The sequence below is a fragment of the Aethalodelphis obliquidens genome, unplaced genomic scaffold (assembly GCF_003676395.1).
Source record: "Aethalodelphis obliquidens isolate GAN/ISIS:26980383/991018 unplaced genomic scaffold, ASM367639v1 scaffold137, whole genome shotgun sequence".
NCBI lineage: Eukaryota > Metazoa > Chordata > Mammalia > Artiodactyla > Delphinidae > Aethalodelphis > Aethalodelphis obliquidens.
In genome coordinates, this window is record NW_020838081.1 from 195,907 (window position 1) to 209,573 (window position 13,667).

The window sequence follows — 13,667 nt, forward strand, 5'->3', positions numbered from 1 at the left end:
GGGAAGAGAGTGAGGAAAGCCGGCGATGATGTTCATGGGTTGCTAAGAGAAAAACTGATGGTTCCTTCTCCCCTCTACCTCCTACAAACCCCAGTTTTGGTTGTGGGGAGTTAGGGTTGGTGAGGGAACTGACCACACCCTCCAAGGAACTGGAGTAGACATAAAAATGGGCTGACCACACCCCCTGGCCACTTCAGCCTGGCAGGTGATGATGGTGATGGAGAAAGGGGGAGGGGGACAGGAGTTAAATCAAACACAACATTCAGGTTTAGACTAGATTGATTTTTTTAACAAATAAATTTATTTATTTATTTTTGGCTGTGTTGGGTCATCGTTGCTGCGTGCGGGCTTTCTCTAGTTGCGGCGAGCGGGGGCTTCTCTTCAGTGTGGTGCACAGACTTCTCATTGGGTGACTTCTCTTGTTGCGGAGCACGGGCTCTAGGTGCCCGGGTCCCAGACCAGGGCTCGAACCCACGTCACCTGCATTGGCAGGCAGATTCTTAACCACTGCGCCACTAGGGAAGCCCAACTAGATTGATTTTTAATAGCTGACAAAGACCTAAGAGTCAGAAAAACTGTCCAAGATGTGAAGGGACACAAAAGACAAATTTGCTGTAAAAACATGGTTCAGAGTAATGATTGAAGAAAAAGAAACTGCTTCTAGTTTATACCCTGCAGAATTGAGCCTGCTCAACAATAGGTAATCTTTATAAAGTCCTTACTATGGGCCAGGTACTCTGTGAAGCAATTCACAAATAGTCATTCACATAGATCTGTGAGGTGAGTACTATTATCACTGTCATCATCCCCATTTTACAAGGGGGGAAACTGAGGCACAGAGAACTTGAGCAATTTGCCCAAGGGCATCACTAGAGCTGGCATTTGATCACAGGCAATCTGGCTCCTAAGTCTGTGGTTTTAGCCATTAAAGTTACACTGCCTTGCCAACCATTCACTTTCATATGGCATTCTATTCTGGTGTGGTTTTTCCCTCTTGGGTCTTTTGAGGCTGACATTTCTCTTCTTTCTACCCTGTTTGTGGTTAAACTTAGTGCATGGAGGACAGGAATAGAGGTTTTAATAGTTTAAAATGAGCTACTGGACTTGCATTACTAAAATGACATTTTCCCAAATGGTATGAACTTTAAACAAAAGCATGTAAGGTCTGACATTCTGATTTAAGCTCTGAGCAGGGCCAGTGAACAACTAATGCTGACCTCTTCCTACACACACTACAAATTTACACATTGATTTGATTCTTAAGTTTTTCTCCTAGATCTTGATTGCATTATGAGATCTAGGCCCAGATGGGCATTTCATAAACGCTTTTTGACAATGATTAGAAGGCTTATTTAGTCTTCTAGACTTGTTCCGCATATACCCAGGATAAAAATGTCTTGCATCTTGATGACCACTTGTTTATTTATTATTGAGACCCATAATGAGTAGCACACATGGTCTCTGCAGCAGGAAGCTTCTGAGGCATCTAATAGGAACTCAAACCCAAATTGTCTTAAATGCAAGGAAAAGGCAGAATTTGTTTCATTAAACAAGTCAGTGGTGTCATCAAGAACCCGTTTTTTTCTTTCTTTCTATTTTTCAACTCTGCCTTACTTAGTGTATAGGCTTTGACCTAAGGCTGGTTTTTCCTCCTAGCTAGAAAATGGCTGCCAGTGGCACCTGGGATACTTGCTTCCTTGTTCATCCAGCAGGATAGACAGGGAAAACCTCTCTCTCAAACCATAGGTTGTTAAGTTCTTTCCTTTAGTCTAATTGGGCCACACATTGATTGACTAAGAGTAATAAGCACCCACCGCCCTGGAAATGTGGATACTAGAACACAGTTGCGGTTCTGTCAGAAGGAAGAAGGAGCATATAGATGTTGGGGAGGCTCTGAAGCTGTTTCTTCATCTGGAAAAAGGTGACCTATCAGAGAATCTTGCAGAGAATCACGATGCTCAGAGATAATGTATGCAGGGTTGCCAGATTTAGCAAATAAAAACAGAGAATGCCCAGTTAAATTTGAATTTCAGATAAACAGCAAATAATTTTTAGTATGAGTATGTACACCTCTTTCTACAAACGTTACAGATTTACACATTGATTTGGTTTTTAAGCTTTTCTCCCAGATTATGAGGTCTGGGCCCAGAGGGGCATTTCAAAAAATTTTTTTTTCTTTTGACAGTGATTAGAAACCTTATTTAGCCCTCTGCCCTGTATCCAGGATAAAAATACATACTTATACTAAAAAATTATTCATTGTTTATCTGAAATTCAAATTTAACAGGCCTTCTGTATTTTATCTGGCAACTCTAAATGTATGCAAAGTTCTTGGCACATAGCAGGCATTCATTCAGTGGTAAGTATTAGTGTTGTTTCTATATAAGAAAAGAGCTCAGTTAAATGGCAGCGTGGTGCTTTTTAACTCTTACTAACATAGAAAATATATGCTTTTGATCAAAATTGCAAAATTAACTGAACTGGATGTGACTCTAAGCATCCCTTCACCACTACTCAAAATGAGATCAAAGCAAAGGTCCCTAAGTGGAGGGTCATATTTGCATACATGGGATGGCACATTATAAAGCATCTAATATTACCACTTAAAACTAAATTGAACTTGCATCACCGGATAGTTAGTTATTGGTCTTTCCTTATCTTGTTCTAAGTCTATACAGATAAACCATTCTTCATTTGATTCGAAGGTAATGCTGCTACAATTCCTGGGACAAAGGCACTAACATACAAGATTGAAAATGGAGTGATCGCCTCAGGAATTCTAGCTCCATGTGGGTGAAGCTTGAGGTCACAGCAACTGTTACTTTGCATCTGGAGGAGGCAGGAGACTCTGCAAAGCTCTCTGCTGTTGCCTCTGACTCCATTTTCCTTCACTGCTAATTCATTGTTCTTACCTGTAAAATTTTCTAATATGCTTCCTGAGAAGCCAAAGAGAGAGCAGGCACCTTCATTTTGTCATCAAATATTCACCATATTATGAAAAGGAAAACCCTACTGACTTGGCACTGAATGGCCAAACCCAGCATATTGTTACATATTGTTACCAGATTCACAACAGGAATAGATTAAGTGGATTTTATCCAAGATATCTAATTCCCATTACAGTACAGTACTGCGTATTTCTAATTTGGTGGCTGCTATGATCTCATACACTGCTTATTTTCTGTGCTTTTCCTATAAACCAGAAAAAAAAGCCATTTTTCCTGTTTGTTTTTTTAAGTGGAAATTATTATGCACATTACATAGATTAGTCTGCAATGTCTTTAAAAGTATTATTTTTCCTAGTTTTCAAAAAGTGGCATTGGAAATGTATCTCTTTCCATTCCATCACGTCTTCATCCTCGTTGGAAACTTGATCCATAGTAGGTATTAAGATCTTTACATTTCTACTGGTTGGGCGATGACTTCATTTCTTTCATGCCAGCTGGGGAATCTTGTGTGGCTGAGCATTGGACCGAAGCAAGGCTGTGGGTTGCTGCTGCTGCTTAACAGCCGTTTGCATGTATCCAGCTGCTGTGTAAGGAATCCTCAGGCTACTAGTTCTTTGCACCTAAATTACCCAAGGGATCGCAGGCTGATGGACGAGTGTATGTGTGAATGTGTGTATATGTGCGTGTGTGTGTGTGCGCACGGGCAGCTGCAACAGATGGGCATCAGCAGCAATGGATTTCGATATCATTTTTACCAACAACAGAGATAAACAGTCCTCCATCCTTTATTTCCAAGCAGTGCCTCGGCTTCCGCCCCAAATGTGCTCTACCCCTCTTCTCCGATCCCCCACCCCCGCCCGCACGTGTCCCTAGGGAGGAAGAGGCCAGGATAGCTGCGCTGCAGGCAGGATTCCCCCTTTTTTCCCGCTGTGACAGGCGGATTCCCGGGCCTCCTCGGCCCACCACCCCCGCAGCCGCCCCTTTCCCAGTCACGATCTTCCCCCCCCATCCCCCCTCCCTTCGAAAGCTCAAGGCTCGGGCCCCGCCCCTCCCAGTCGCCCAGCCCAGGTTGCTAGGGCCTGGCGGGGCAACCAAACCTGGCGCGCGAGGAGGCACGGCGCGCGCGTACGCGCGCAGACACGCTTATACAGGGAACCAGCTGTCTTCTGCTTCGGGGACCAGTGCACGAGCAGCGCGGGCGGGACGCGCGAGCCCGAGCCCGAGGACGAGCGCTCTCTCCTTATTGGTTCCTATCAGAAGTGGGCGGGGATAAGGCGGGAGCTGGCGGAGTCTGAGGAGCTTCCCCATTGGTCCAAACGGGAGGGTTGGGGCGGGGCAGTTAGCAGCTTAGGCTGCGCGTTCGCCTGAGAGAGAGGGCGGGGTCGAAGGTTTCGATTAGTTGTCGCCGCCGCTGGGGAAGGTAAAGCGGCGACGGCGGCCTCGGGAGCTGTGGGACCCTGGCTGGAGGTGGGGATCTCGGCGGGGTGAGTAGACGCGCCGCCACCCGCCCGCCAAGCCTACTTGTCCTCATTCGGCCCCGCGCCCACCCAGCTTCTCCTGAGAGAGGGGACCCACCCGGTCCCCCCGGGCAGACGTGAGACGGGGAGGTGGCGCGGGTCCCCCCAGAATGGGGCGACGCGGCGAGGGCACCCCAGTCTGGAGTGGCTTCTCCTCAGCGCCCCATTGCGCCGCTGGAGGGGCTTCCCCGGCGAGGAGCTGGGGATGTATTTTGGGGTGTAGAGAGACGGGAGGGTGTGAGGAGGGGCGGCGGGTCGAGGCCGCCCCGTGGGGCTCCCCTCAGCGGCGGGTCTGCTGCATCCCCGCCCCGCCGCCCCCGCGGCCCGAGCTCCCCAGGGCTTGCGGCGAGGGAAGCCCCTTCCCGCCGGCGCTGAGGAGGAGCCTGCGCGCTGGAGCCCCCCGCCCGAGTTCCGTGGGAGTCCGGGACCCGCCGGGGACTGCGAGCTGCGGCCCCTGCCCTGCTGACCTTGGTCGCCTGCGAGGGTGGGCGAGTGACCCTCCGCCTGCCCCGCGGTTCCTCCAGCTTCCCCCGAACAAGTTTCACGCGTCGTTATGAAGTTCAAGACTAGCATAGTGGGGAGAAGCAGAAATTGGCCCCTTCCCAGACCTTCGTACCCTTTGGACCCTGATAGAAATTAAATCCTGGGGTTTGGAACCATTTCCCAGAACGAACAGGTTCTGCTCGCAATGACACGTTCTGTGCCCACGTTGGGGGAAAAAATAACCTGAACATATTTCAGTGTAAAGGCAGATCTTCCCTGAGGGTTTTGTTTTTCGCTTCACTTGAGTGTTAAAGCACAGATGCCTGAAAAAGAAAAGCCTGACCTTAGTATCTCCACAGTGAGATTAGACGGATGCTGTGATATTTAAGTAGTTGCAGATCAGTGTTCTGTTAACACAATCTATTTTTATTGACTGAAATTTAAGCTGATTTTAGAAAGTATTGCAGACACGGAATGATTTCTTTCCGTGCATCTGAATTAGGTTTGTTTGGATGTAATGGTTTATGTAGTTAATGTAAAGGATTACACAAATTAATTTGTCCGGGAGCATTTGACCGAAACAGGAGACATAAATATGTATAGAATAGAATTATCGCTTTAGGTAACATCTGCTGGAACATTTCCAGGTTGTTCCTTTCTTGCTGTAGGGTTACAAAAGAAGGCATCTTTACCGAGCCTATTCGGAATTATTTGTGAATGACATTTAGATGTAAATTTGTTTTAAATTTCTTTAAGTGTTTTAAAATATTTTATTCATAAAATGTGAAGAGTTGAAGGGGGGGTAGTATAATCTTATATTTAACAACCCAGTTACGGTCATTAATAATACATTTTTTAAAAAGGTGTGCCTCTACACTATTTTAGGTTTGAGCATTTTTGGCGTTGCCACTGGAACGGGAGTAAGGAAGCCTGCAGCAGTATTACCAGTTTGACACCACCAGTGGGTGTTTCTGTTGACAAATGCAGAGAAGAGAACATTTGGGAAGGAAATCTTTTTTCTAAGGGTGGGGGGTGGGCGAGTGGGGGACGGAGCCAGAAGAGAGAAGCTGTAGAAGAACTAAAGCTGCCAGGGCAGTGTATGCTGAGCATTTCACAAGTACAAGGAAACCTAATTAGGATAAAAAAATTCAGTTTGGCTGTATTAAATAACAGAGCTCCAAAAGAGGCATGCTAAATAAAGTTAGTAATTACAAGAGTGTTAAATAATCTACTATTTCAGAGGAGTTGGAGGGTCTTCAATTGTCAAATCCCTTTGAATTGTCTTGCCTTTTAACCTAATCAATGCAAGCATTCATTTGATATATATGTATATATAGAAAACAGTTTAGTATTCTAATTTTGCTTATTTAGTAAGTTTTCTGAGCCTAATATTTTTTAAAACAAAATTTGGTATATCAAAAAAATAATTAGAGGGACTTCCCTGGCAGTCCAGTGGGTAAGACTCTGCGCTCCCAATGCAGGGGGCCTGGGTTCGATCCCTGGTCAGGGAACTAGATCCCACATGCTGCAACGTAAGATCCCCCGAGCCACAACTAAGACCCAGCGCAGCCAAATAAATAAATATTTTAAAAAAATTAGAAATAAGCATTCTTTCTCCAGAGAGGATTCCTTTTTTTTTTCCTGCTCAGATTTGTAATTTATTCATGATTTAGGGGCTTGTGGTAGGGATTTTTTACCCCTTTATCTCAGGTTTTTGATTTTCTACTTATACAAGTTCCCTGGGCTAAATGTGCCACTATTTTCATTGTAATTTTCTTGGAGTTATTTAAATCGGAGTGTGGCATCAACAGTATTCCCTGGGGTTTTAAAAGAAAAGGCTCCCACTGAGGGAAATTGCAGGGCCATCTCGCATAGATGAGTAATAGAAGGTTGACTGATTGCGAATCAGATGTATTCTGTTCCAAATGTGCTGCATGGAGTTAAGGCAGTTTCATTTAATAACAACCAGATTTTACTTGGTATTTCTGCTTTGAAGGTGCGGTATTGTTACAAAACGAAATACAGAGGTGGAGACATTTCGTCAAGTATGCCTTCCCACCGCCGCCCGCACCCACCCCCCAGCCTTGCTTCACCACTGTGTCTAAGAATCTGTGAGAGATGCTTTCAACAATAGTTGCATTGTTGGAAATGACAGTGGCTTCTGTTGCAGAAATTCAACCTTTCATTATGATTTATGTTTCAATTTAATTTATGGTAGAAAATTCCAGTATATCTGAGAATATGGCTGTGGAATTTGTAAGGAGGTGAGCAGAGAAAAGAAGCCTTCTTCAGTGTGTCTGTTAGAAGTTCACCTTTTTTTTCTCCTTTTTATTTTGATAACTTTGGTGGTTATCTCCTTTATTTCTAATACATGTTAGCGGGTATGTTAACATAGTACTTCATTTTCGGCTGTTAGTGTGGGGATATGACTTTTTCATTAATAACTTGATGTCAAGTAATAACAGAAGGCATTTAAGAACAAACGAATCCACATACTTAGATCCAAAATGTGAGGGGAATCCTTTAGGTAACGCTTAATTTTGGTACAAGAATAGCAGAATTTGAAGTATTAAGTCACTTTTTAAGTAGAAAAGAGTTTACTCAGAATTTGATAATTTTAGTTTCTAAAGTTTTAATTTTTGGCAACATTGAATTTCTTGATAGAGACAGAGATCGAACCTCAAAGGTTCTTTATCATCTGATGATGAAGTCAGTTGGGTCACATATTTCAACTTGAGAAAATAATGTAATTGAAAGACTATATTTAAACTTTCTGTTTGGGAGGGTTTTCCAGTTTACTTTCTATCTTAAATTCAACATTAGAACTCTTTTGTTGGTGATGCATCACTTACTTTAGTGTTTGGATTTAAATTCTTGATAGTTTCTAGAATGTTTCCTTTATATAGAACAGTGCTTGGAAGACTGGATTATTCAAAGATCTGGCCTCATTTCTCATTCAAGTTTGTACAGTTACTTCTTAATACTGTGTGATATGAACTTGGGTACAATTCTGTCAGTGGGAAATGAAAGCTGTGAGTGAGGACCTTCCACCTAAAGAGCCTGATAACATTTAGACAATTCAGATTTGGGAATTAACAGAAAATTATTTATTAGGTTAAAAGGACTTAACCCATTCCAGTCTTTGGAATTGATTTTCTTCATTTTGAATTAAGCTCTTAGAAACATTTGTGTTTGAGATAGTTCTAATTAGGGTTAAGTTTTGGGTGTGGTCACTTCTAATTAGGGTTAAGTTTTGGGTGTGGTCTCTTTTGGGCAGTTTTCTCTATAATAATTAAATTCTAATATTCTATTTATTGAGCCTTACTGAATACCAGGTTCTATGGCAAATAATTTATTTGCATGAATATATGTGTGTATGTGTGTTCTCACAACATTCCTGTGAGGTAGGTGTTTTTCTTATTTTCCGTATACACTTGACCAAATGGGCTGAGGGAGAGAAAATATTTTACCCCGATTACCTAGCTAGTCAGTAGCTGAGGCAGAACTTCCATTCGAAACCGGTATGACTTGAACATGTGCTCTTCAAAACTATGCTTTCTGCTTCTCTTTAGAAATCTGATTTCCCAGACATGTTTTGAGCTCCTACTGTACATCACTCCTGGGGTGGTTACTGGAGGTATAAATATGCCTCCTGGAGTTTATAGGCTACATTGGCAAGGCTGCCTGACCTTTAGTCACATGGGAGGCTGGACTCAGATCCATCAGCACTGATGGATAGGACAACTGCAAGTTCAGACTTTTCTAAGAGGGTCGTTAGTTCTGTTTCTTCATAATTGAAGCTTGTACATAATTATTTACACTCAAATGAGGTAGCTGTTTCTGATTAACCACTTGGTATTTCATGTTTCTTCATGTTCCATTTTAACTTTTGACTGACTTTGATTAAATTTGCCACACTAATAAAGGCTGTGAAGATATTCCTTGAATTCAATTTTGTGGTTTAGATGCACTCTTGAAGTAAAATGGCAGCCATTACAATCTGCAGATGGGTACCCATCTCTTCTGTAATTGTAATGACTTCAGTGAAATAAAATTTGGAGGTGAAGTCTACAGAGATATGTTATTGATGTTGCTTAACACTATGTAGGAGTTACAGTTTGACAACATTTTTCTACTTGCAAGTAGAATTTCCTGTTACTTATAGCCTCTTATGGGTGTGTGTGTGTTTAAACAAGACTCATCCTTAAGAGAGCTACAGTTGCTTAGCCCAAAGGAACCCCCAGCGGTCCATGTTAGGGAGGAAGAGGACTTAACATCTTATTCTGTAATTGATGAGAATCACTTTTGCCAGTTATTAAAGTTAGAAAGGAATGATGAATATTGTAGAACCTCAGGGCTGGAAATCACCTCGGCCAAAGCAGGACAGTTGTTCTACCAAGATGGGACCTATACAGAAGTGCTGTGGATTTCTTTACCAAGTATGGGTTTTGAATATGCATTTTTAACAGTTTTATTGAGGTATACTTTACATACCATAAAATTCATGTTTTAACCGTACCGTTCAATGATTTATTTTTGTAGATTTATGGAATTGTGTAACCATCACTACAATCCAGTTTTAGAACATTTCCATCACCCCAAAAAGATCTCTCCGGCCAACACACATTTTTTTTAACCTTATTTACTTGCTTCCACCTAGATCCTTTTATCATTAGACACTGATAAACGAAATCATGTAGATCTTAAAAGATATGTCTTTTAAAAATACCTTCTTGCATGTATTACAATTTCTTAGTACTTTTTGTATATTCAAAAGTTTTTGCCTAAACATAATATGTAGCAGAATATAGAGGACAGTACTGCAAGTGCCATCCATTACCTTGTCTTTGTGGTTTTGATTTGATTCTGTTTTGATCTTTTTTAAACCAGCAAATAAAATACAGTGCTCTTAGTGATATGTTGGAAAAGCAGAAATAAGAAATCAAGGTAAAAGTAATATAATTATTGGGCAAGAAAAAATTCCTTTAGGATTTAAGACCAAGGGCAAAATAATTGGTTTTCTTGATTTTAAGCCAATAACATTGTGCATTTTATTGTTTGAGCTCTAATCCCCCTTGAGAGATCCATGCTTACGGTGCATGCCAGAGAGTAGGCTTCATTAAATTCGGGTATGCAAACGCATTGTCTACTTTTTGCAGTACTTCAGACTGGATTGTTGGGAGATTTAGAAATAGTTTAACCTGCAAGGTACTGTAGCCGCTTTTCCCTGCCTGCATCCTTTTTTTTAGTTACCCTGAAGGGTAGGCAGGGGAGATAAAGCTCCCTTGGGAACGAGTTGTACAGGATGGGATGAATTCCACCCGTTCGGTTCCCAGGTGCTCTCTTTGCTCCCTGTTCTGCATGTGTAGATGGACACTACTGATAGGATAGCTTGGGGATGTTATTTTTTGAGTACACATAATAGAGGAATGCAGTTGTTTGGTTGGAAATAAAGTGTTTTGGAAACAAACTTTCATTGCTTTTAGATGAACATTTCTCTATGGAAAGTGACACAAGTGCCAGGCAGGTAAATCAATACCTCCTTGTGTGGTAGGTTGTGTCTGGATTTTTTTACAAAATAAATTTATTTGTTTATTTATTTTTGGCTGTGTTGGGTTTTCCTTGCTGCACGCGGGCCTTCTCTAGTTGATACAAGCGGGGGCTACTCTTCGTTGTGGTGCGCAGGCTTCTTATTGCGGTGGCTTCTCTTGTTGCGGAGCACAGGCTCTAAACGTGCGGGCTTCAGTAGTTGTGGCACGTGGGCTCAGTAGTTGTGGCTCGCGTGCTTAGTTGCTCCGCGGCATGTGGGATCTCCCCAGATCAGGACTCGAACCCCTGTCCTCTGCATCGGCAGTCGGATTCTTAACCACTGCACGACCAGGGAAGCCCCTGTGTCTGGATTTTTAATAACAAACAGAAAGGACACAGCACTGCTCTGATAATAATAGTTTACTGTAAATTCAATCATAACTGGCTTGAAATAATTTTACTTAAAAAAAAAAACCTGTTTGGGGCTTTCCTGGTGGCGCAGTGGTTGAGAGTCCGCCGGCCGATGCAGGGGACACGGGTTCGTGCCCCGGTCCGGGAAGATCCCACATGCCGAGGAGAGGCTGGGCCCGTGAGCCAAGGCCGCCGAGCCTGCGCGTCCGGAGCCTGTGCTCTGCAACGGGAGAGGCCACAACAGTGAGAGGCCCGCGTACCGGAAACCAAACCAAAACAAAACAAAACAAAACCGTGTTTAATTGCTATGGCTGTGTGATTCTGTTGTTGCTTTGTATTCTTTGTTAAGAGAAAGGCCTAATATCAAATAGCAACAAATGAGCTTTCTGACTTCGATTTAGAGGGAAATAGTGATTTCCAAAGTAACAACTTTGGGGCTTCCCTGGTGGCGCAGTGGTTGAGAGTCCGCCTGCCGATAGAGGGGACACGGATTCGTGCCCCGGTCCGGGAGGATCCCACATGCCGTGGAGCGGCTGGGCCCGTGAGCCATGGCCGCTGAGCCTGCGCGTCCGGAGCCTGTGTTCCGCAACAGGAGAGGCCACAGCGGTGAGAGGCCTGTGTACCGCAAAAAAAAAAAGTAACAACTTTGGTTTCTGGAAGTTAGTTAACAAAACATATGGATGAATACATTATGTTTTTTATTTGTTTTTAAGACTGCTTTAAATTATTTTAGGTAAGTTGCAGTTTTAGATCTCAGTTTTAGATTTGATACTATGCCTAAAGATTAGGTTCTTGGCAGTGTAAGATCATATTATAATAATCAGATTAAGCACACACACACACACACACACACACACACGTGAGGAAGATGTGGCAGATAAAAAATGGTGATAAGTAACAGTTGAAGAACAACTTACTGACTTGGATTTGCCCAATTACCTCGATATTGCCCAAGAGTAGTAGAAACTAGTTTCCTGATGAATAGAATCTTTCAGAGATTATGAAAGCTTGTTCAAATGTGACACATCCTAGAATTTATCCACAAACTCCACCCTGGTTTTTGAGCCAATGGTGGATGTTTTAACTTTAATCGCTAGTAATTATTACTGGTAATATTACCACTAAAATTTAAGATTAGCATTGCAAACGAAAAGAAAAAGTTTTATTTTAATTGTTAGTAATTGAAAACAGTTGAGGTAGAACAAAAACTAATTTTGTGCAAATTGGTGTTTCATAATTTGTTATTTCTTTCTAAAGTAACCTGTCCTATATCCTGAGAATCTGTCCTTCATTTAGCAAATACTTATTGAGTGTCTACGGTGTACCAAACTGTGATAGAGGCTGGATAGAGTGATACATCAAAGGGAAGTAGGCCCTCAAAGACTTTATAGGCTTGAAATGGAGGCAGAGGAGAAGTGCCAGGCACTAACAGGGTAGGGGGATCTGCCATGTGGGGAGCAGGTAGGAAGGGCACGCCGAGGAGGTAACGTTAAGTGGGACCTGAAGGATGAGAAGGGCATGGTTTAGTTGGGGAAATAAGTTATCGTGGCAGAAAGTGCAAATGCCCTCAGGCAAGTTGAGAGAAATAGAGGCTTTTGAAAAACCGAACCTTTTAAAGAACTGAAAGAAATCAGAAATGGCTGGAAAGTAGAGAAGCAGGTGATGACGCAGAAGTAGGCAGGGGCCAGGTCTTGAAAAGGCTTAGTAGGCCATCTGCTGGGTTTTTGAACTTGTCCTAAGTCTCCTGGCAAGCTATTGAAGGTTTTAAGCAGAAATGTGACATGAAATGAAATGCCGCAAAAAACAAGAGTTTTAGCTCAATGGAACCTTGATGATTTACCAAAAAGGTCATAATCCCTGCAAGGTAAAATATTCTTTCCTCATCTCATTAAAAATTTTGCAACTGCCTTCTTAGTTGATTGTCATTTGTGGTACTCTTTTCATTGTTTTTATAGAAATTAGCTTCAGTTTTCTAAAGGCTCCTTCTTTTCTTTTATCCTTCACCAGTCTGTTAACCTTATATAGGAATGTCATTTCTATTTATAACTGAGTTAAAATTTTTTTCTAACAGTTTTAGCTCTCTTCCATATTTAAACTTAAAACTCTTCACTGGTTTCTTTTTCCCCCAGACATCTTTAATCTGCTCAAGGTTTTAATGAAACATTTCATTAAATATCAATATTAAATTTGCTTTATTCTTTTCTTTCCCCAAATACAACATCTTATGTCTAGTTTAATATTTTTCAGCATTTATGCTATTTCATATTTTATGAAATCTCATTTGAGCACCTACAGTGTTTTTAGAGAATTTTGTTAATAATGTTTAGAATCAGTAATCTTTAGCAGGAGTACCGTTTTCAAATCTGGTTCACATTCTGTGGTTTTACCACCTTTTATATTAAACTAGTCTCTGTTGAGCTTCTTACCTTCAAGTGAGCTTATGTATATAAAAGTGCTCCACAGGTTTTATTTTATATATCCTGATTTGTTTCTTTCTCCTTCTACAGTATGTATCCCTACATGCTCAGTTCAGTTTTGGAAATCTTCAACCATGCTAAGTTTTTCTTGCTTTGATGACTGAACAAGCATTCATTCAGGGCTTCCTTGGTGTAAAGTGGTTAGTTTGTGTCAGTATAAAATGCCATTGTGCACTTCCCCTCCATGTATACAAAGAATAACCACAGCATCACCTCCTTCTTCAAATATTTCCTTTGAAATCTACATTTTGATGCAGTCTCTAACTTAGCTCACTTTGGCCTTGAGTTCTGAGGCTTTTCTG

At 42.0% G+C, this 13,667-nt stretch overlaps 1 protein-coding gene across 3 annotated transcripts in view; it reads left to right on the forward strand.

Moving 5' to 3' along the window:
* Positions 1 to 4,320: 4,320 nt before the first annotated feature.
* Positions 4,321 to 13,667, forward strand: part of CDKL5 (cyclin dependent kinase like 5) — a 189,406-nt gene continuing 180,059 nt past the window's right edge. For 2 of the 3 annotated variants that reach the window (XM_027099686.1, XM_027099683.1), the window contains exon 1: positions 4,321 to 4,432. The gene's annotated coding sequence lies outside the window, so the exon portion shown is untranslated. The remainder of the gene's footprint in view (positions 4,433 to 13,667) is intronic. The other variant, XM_027099684.1, reaches the window with a different exon arrangement.